Source organism: Arachis ipaensis, chromosome B9 (assembly GCF_059453495.1).
Source record: "Arachis ipaensis isolate K30076 ecotype BB chromosome B9, ASM5945349v1, whole genome shotgun sequence".
Taxonomy (NCBI): Eukaryota; Viridiplantae; Streptophyta; class Magnoliopsida; order Fabales; family Fabaceae; genus Arachis; species Arachis ipaensis.
Window position 1 is genome coordinate 25,526,331 of NC_142444.1, and position 6,462 is coordinate 25,532,792.

Consider the following 6,462-nt stretch of genomic DNA (forward strand, 5'->3'; position numbering starts at 1 on the left):
CCATAGTAGAAGATGTCTAACTATACCCACTCTGAAAACATTTCAGAGGGGCATTTCCTTAGCATCCCTCTGTACCTCTTCCAGGCATTATAAATGGATTCATGATCCTCTTGTTTAAAGCCTTGGATGTCCAGCCTTAGCTGTGTCATCCTTTTTGGAGGGTAAAATTGATTTAGGAACTTGTCTGTTAACTGTCTCCATGTTTTTATGCTTGCTGTGGGTTGGTTATTTAACCACCTCTTAGCTTGATCTTTTACAGCAAATGGAAATAATAATAATCTGTAGACATCCTGATCCACTTCTTTATCACGTACTGTGTCAGCAATTTGTAAGAATTGTGCCAGAAACTCAGTAGGTTCTTCCTGTGGAAGACCGGAATACTGGCAATTTTGCTTGCTTTGATGGGAGGTATACAAATGCTACTCCCATATGCAGCTGTAATGGGGTTAGCATATGACCCCAGAGTCCTTCTGGACTGTTCATTTCCACTTATGTCCATGATGGAGAAAAGAGAATTGATATGAATTGCAAATAAATTATATTTTTATTTTTATTTATTTAATTAAAAGTGACCAAAATTAAAATAGAATAAAATTACAATAGAATAAAGTAAAATAAATGGAAAATAAAATAAAATTTTGAAAAAAATAAAATAAAATAAAATAAAAGCAAATTGAAAACTAAATTAATTAATTTAATTAAAAAGATTTTGGAATTAGCAATTAAGAAGATATGATTAAAAATTTATTTTGAAGAAGATATGATTGAGAAGATATGATTGCAAATAAAAGAAAATATGATTGAAGAAGTTAAAAAGATTTTATTTTTTTGAAAAAGATTTGAAAAGATCAATTTTTGAAATTAGAATTTTGACTTGACTAAAAAAAAGATATGATTTTGAAAATCTTTGACTAATTTAATGCAAAATTTCGAAATTTATGAGTAAAATAAGGAAAAGATATTTTTTTGATTTTTGAATTTTAATGAGGAAAGAGAAAAACAACAAAATGACACCAAACTTAGAAATTTTAGATCAAAACAAAGAGAATAAACAAGAAAACTTTTAAGGTCAAGATGAACCCCAAGAACACTTTGAAGATCAAGATGAACACCAAGAATAAATTTTTGAAAAATTTTTAAATAAATAAAAGCACAAAAACACACCAAACTTAAAATTTTTAGAAAATCAAACACAAATTTTTGAAAAATTAAAGGAAAACACAAAGAAGACACCAAACTTAAAATATGAAACTAAACTCAAATAAACGACTCTAAACCAACAAAAATAAAATATTCCTAATCTAAGCAACAAGATAAACCTTCCGTTGTCCAAACTCGAACAATCCCTGGCAACGGCGCCAAAAACTTGGTGCACGAAATTACAATCACACTTTTGCAACTCCGCACAACTAACCAGCAAGTGCACTGGGTCGTCCAAGTAATACCTTACGTGAGTAAGGGTCGATCCCACGGAGATTTTCGGCTTGAAGCAAGCTACGGTTATCTTGTAACTCTTAGTCAGGATATTAATAATTCTCAGATTTAATTGTAAAAAGTAAAAGAACATGAAATAAATACTTGTTATGCAGTAATGAAGAACAAGTTGAGGCTTTGGAGATGCTTTGTCTTCTAAATCTCTGCTTTCCTACTATCTTCTTCTTCATGCACGCAAGGCTCCTTCCATGGCAAGCTTTAAGTTGGGCATCACCGTTGTCAATGGCTACTTCCCGTCCTCTCAGTGAAAATGTTCCAAATGCGCTGTCACCGCACGGCTAATCATCTGTCAGTTCTCGATCATGTTGGAATAGGATCCATTGATCCTTTTGCGTCTGTCACTACGCCCAACACTCGCGAGTTTGAAGTTTGTCACAGTCATCCCTTCCCAGATCCTACTCAGAATACCACAGACAAGGTTTAGACGTTCCGGATCTTAGGAATGGCCGCCAATAATTCTAGCTTATACCACGAAGACTCTGATCTGAATGATGAGGCTAAGAGATATCCATTCAATCTAAGGTAGAACGGAAGTGGTTGTCAGGCACGCGTTCATAGGTGCGAATGATGATGAGTGTCACGGATCATCACATTCATCAGGTTGAAGTGCGAATGAATATCTTAGAATAGAAACAAGCGTGATAGAATGGAAAACAGTAGTAATTGCATTAATTCATGAAGAACAGCAGAGCTCCTCACCCCCAACAATGGGGTTTAGAGACTCATGCCGTAGAAGATATAATGTGAAACGTGTAGGATGTCGTGAGGTACAAGATGACTCACTAAAAGTAGTTTTTATAGTAAACTAGTGACCTAGGGTTACAGAAAATGAGTAAGCTAGGGTGTTTAGTGTAAAAATCCACTTTTGGGGCCCACTTGGTGTGTGCTTGGGCTGAACATTGAAGCTTTCATGTTTAGAGACTTTTCTTGGAGTTAAACGCCAGATTTTGTGCCAGTTTGGGCGTTTAACTCCAGCTTTTGTGCCAGTTCTGGCGTTAAACGCCAGAATTCTTGAGCTGACTTGGGACGCCTGTTTGGGCCATCAAATCTCAGGCAAAGTATGGACTATTATATATTGCTGGAAAGCCCAGAATGTCTACTTTCCAACTCAATTAAGAGCGCGCCAATTGGGCTTCTGTAACTCCAGAAAATCCACTTCGAGTGCAGGGAGGTCAGAATCCAACAGCATCTGCAGTCCTTTTTCAGCCTCTGAATCAGATTTTTGCTCAGGTCCCTCAATTTCAGCCAAAAAATACCGGAAATCACAGAAAAATACACAAACTCATAGTAAAGTCCAGAAAAGTGAATTTTAAATAAAAACTAATAAAAATATAATAAAAACTAACTAAAATATACTAAAAACATACTAAAAACAGTGCCAAAAAGCGTATAAATTATCCGCTCATCAGTCGGCTTGAAGCAAGCTATGGTTATCTTGTAATTCTTAGTCAGGGTATCAGTAATGATTCTTAGTTTTAATTGTAAAAAGTAAAAGAACATGAAATAAATACTTGTTATGCAGTAATGGAGAACAGGTTGAGGTTTTGGAGATGCTCTGTCTTCTGAATCTCTACTTTCCTACTGTCTTCTTTTTCTCGCACGCAAGGCTCCTTCCATGACAAGCTGTATGTTGGTGGATCATCGTTGTCAATGGCTGCCATCCGTCCTCTCAGTGAAAATGGTCCAAATGCGCTGTCACCGCACGACTAATCATCTGTCGGTTTTCACTCATGTTGGAATAGGATCCATTGATCCTTTTGCGTCTGTCACTACGCCCAGCACTCGTGAGTTTGAAGCTCGTCACAGTCATCCCATCCCAGATCCTACTCGAAATACCACAGACAAGGTTTAGACTTTCCGGATCTCAAGAATGGCCGCCAATAATTCTAGCCTATACCACGAGGATTCTAATCTTAGATTAGAAACCCTAGAGATATGCACTCAAGCTATTGCAGATAGAACGGAGGTGGTTGTCAGGCACGCGTTCATAGGTGAGAATGATGATGAGTGTCATGGATCATCACATTCATCAGGTTGAAGTGCGAGTGCATATCTTAGAATAGAAACAAGCATGATTGAATGGAAAACAATAGTAATTGCATTAATTCATCAAGACACAGTAGAGCTCCTCACCCCCAACCATGGAGTTTAGAGACTCATGCCGTAGAGAATACAAGTTCTGATGTAAAATGTCATGAGATACAAAATGAATCACTAAAAGTAGTTTTTATAATAAACTAGTGACCTAGGGTTACAAAAAATGAGTAAGCTAGAATAGTTAGTGTAAAAATCCACTTCCGGGGCCCACTTGGTGTGTGCTTGGGTTGAGCATTGAAGATTTCACATGTAGAGACTTTTTTTGGAGTTAAATGCCAGCTTTTGTGCCAGTTTGGGCGTTTAACTCCAGCTTTCATGCCAATTCTGGCGTTTAACGCCAGAATAGGGTAGAAAGTTAACGTTCAAACGCCAGTTTACATCGTCAAAACTCCGGCAAAGTATGGACTATTATATGTTTCTGGAAAGCCCAAGATGTCTACTTTCCAACGCAATTAAGAGCGCGCCAATTGGGCTTCTGTAGCTCAAGAAAATCCATTTCGAGTGCAGGAGGGTCAGAATCCAACAGTATCTGCAGTCCTTCTTTAGCCTCTAAATCAGATTTTTGCTCAGGTCCCTCAATTTCAGCCAGAAAATACCTGAAATCACTGAAAAATACACAAACTCATAGTGAAGTCTAGGAATATAATTTTTGAATAAAAACTAGTAAAAACATAATAAAAACTAACTAAAATATACTAAAAACATACTAAAAACAATGCCAAAAAGCGTATAAATTATCCACTCATCAAACGCCATTTATTGATCTAAATTGTGCAAGTAGTTCGTTATTCCAATACTCTCGCACAAGCAGTTCAAGGTTTTGTACCATCTCAAGGATGCTATGTCTTGACTTTAAAAATTTTTTAACATTCAAGTTGATCCCTTCACACCGAGAAGTTGTCCGAAACCCAGCACAGAACTTGTTGCGAAGGTATGCATTGGCCCACATGCTTCTCTTCTCATTAGTTTCCCTAAACCAAAAGGTGTCATGCAAACCATGATCCTCCATAGCTGCTGCCCACTCTTCTTCAAAATCCTCGATCTCCATATCAGCATACAACCACTTTTTGAAAAGTTGACGCAACCCAGAATCTTTAACATTCACAGTGAGATTTTTTTCCATGTGCCACGCGCATAACCTATGGGTTGCCTCTGGAAAAACTGACTTTATGGCAGCTTTCATTGAGTCACAACCATCGGTGATAACAACCGAAGGCATCTTGTTACACATCACTTCTAGCAAATTTTCTAAAAGCCACTTGTACGACCCAATGCTCTCATCTAGCACTAGCCCAAATCCAAAAATTGTGGTCTGTTTATGATTGTTTGAACCTGAAAATATCACCAATGGTCTTTTGTACTTATTATTCTTATACGTTGAGTCAAATGCGAGAACGTCCCCAAAAAACTGATAATCAGTCCTACTACCTCCGTCGGCTCAAAACTTGTTTGCCAACATGTTATCCTTAGTTAAATTGTATCTTGACATGCTCATTGGGTCTGCAACTGCCTTTCCCTCGAGGTATACGATTGCGGCATTAGATTCCCCATCCACTATCTTGGCATGCTTACTCTGGTCAACATAGTTATATGCATCCTTCTTACTGAACCCCATGAAGGAATAACCACCCGCCTGGCCAGCCATATACCCTAATATTTTAGATGTCAGGACTCCATGAGCCTGCATCCCTTGAATTTATGCCTTTGCTGATTCAGTCATTTCCCTAAAATTTGGTATCATATGCACCATTCCTGCTGGTGTCAGATCATGATTATGCTCCAATATTACCTTCCTAACCCTCCAAACATTGATGTTGATATCAAGGTAAATTGATAACTTTGCATCACAATTTGTGCGGGTCTCAGGCTTGTGCTCCCGCCGCCTATCAACTCAGTTGTAGTGTTTATGCTCCCTCAATCCTGCCCTATTATAGAAAAACCTCCTCCTAATCAACCTTCCGTCATCATCCTTACCACAATCACCCTTTCGAATGCCAAATCCGTGAAATTTACCAAACACCCTGTAAAACTCATAAGCTCCATCATCACTGCGGAAAACCATCCTCATTATGTCTCCAGCAGTCAACCCCGAAATGTCTCCGTACTCTAACCTTTCAACATCGTCTATTTCATCCTCTAAAGACCACTCAAACTCATTATTCACATCAGTTGTGCAATCTGCTGATAGAGCCTCCATGTAAAGAATGCACCCTATGAATTCAGCATAACAAGGTAAACAAGATAAAGTTACTAACACCACAGTTCATGAACAAATAAATCAAGCAACTAGCATATTGGCCATAATATAAGATAAATCCACTTAAAGAACCTATTAAAACCTCATTGTTGCTGCCATAATACTACACTCACAAAAATCAACTAACTTATATCCACTAACACAACCTAATTAGCTTATTCTTCAAAACAGAACACAAACTAATAAATATTAAAAATATAATAGAAACTTTTAAATATTTAAATTCACTAATTTATATAATAATAAATTTCAAACTTCTAGAATTTAACATAATTTTCTATATTTTATCAATAAAATTTCACATTCAAATTCAAAAATCAAAATTTATAACCAAAGAAAACTAAAATACACACAAATGCTAAATCCACATTCAAATCTAGCAATATAATGCGGTTGTTGATCATGCTTTCTATCCATCTTCAAAATAAAAGAAATTTCTAATTAATTATATCAATTTTTAAATCAAATCAATTACTACCATTAATTCCAAACACACTAATTCATTTCCACTTTACTTCTTTTTAAATCAAAACCAATCCAAAAATATTTGTTCCAAACACAGTTCGAACATTGGAATTGGTACTTTGAGTAAGAGGCTTCACTGAACCACCTCA

At 36.7% G+C, this 6,462-nt stretch overlaps 1 pseudogene; it reads right to left on the bottom strand.

The window, feature by feature from the left end:
* Positions 1-4,336: 4,336 nt before the first annotated feature.
* LOC107615272 (protein FAR1-RELATED SEQUENCE 5-like) lies at positions 4,337-5,788 on the bottom strand (annotated as a pseudogene).
* Between the last annotated feature and the right edge of the window lie 674 nt (positions 5,789-6,462).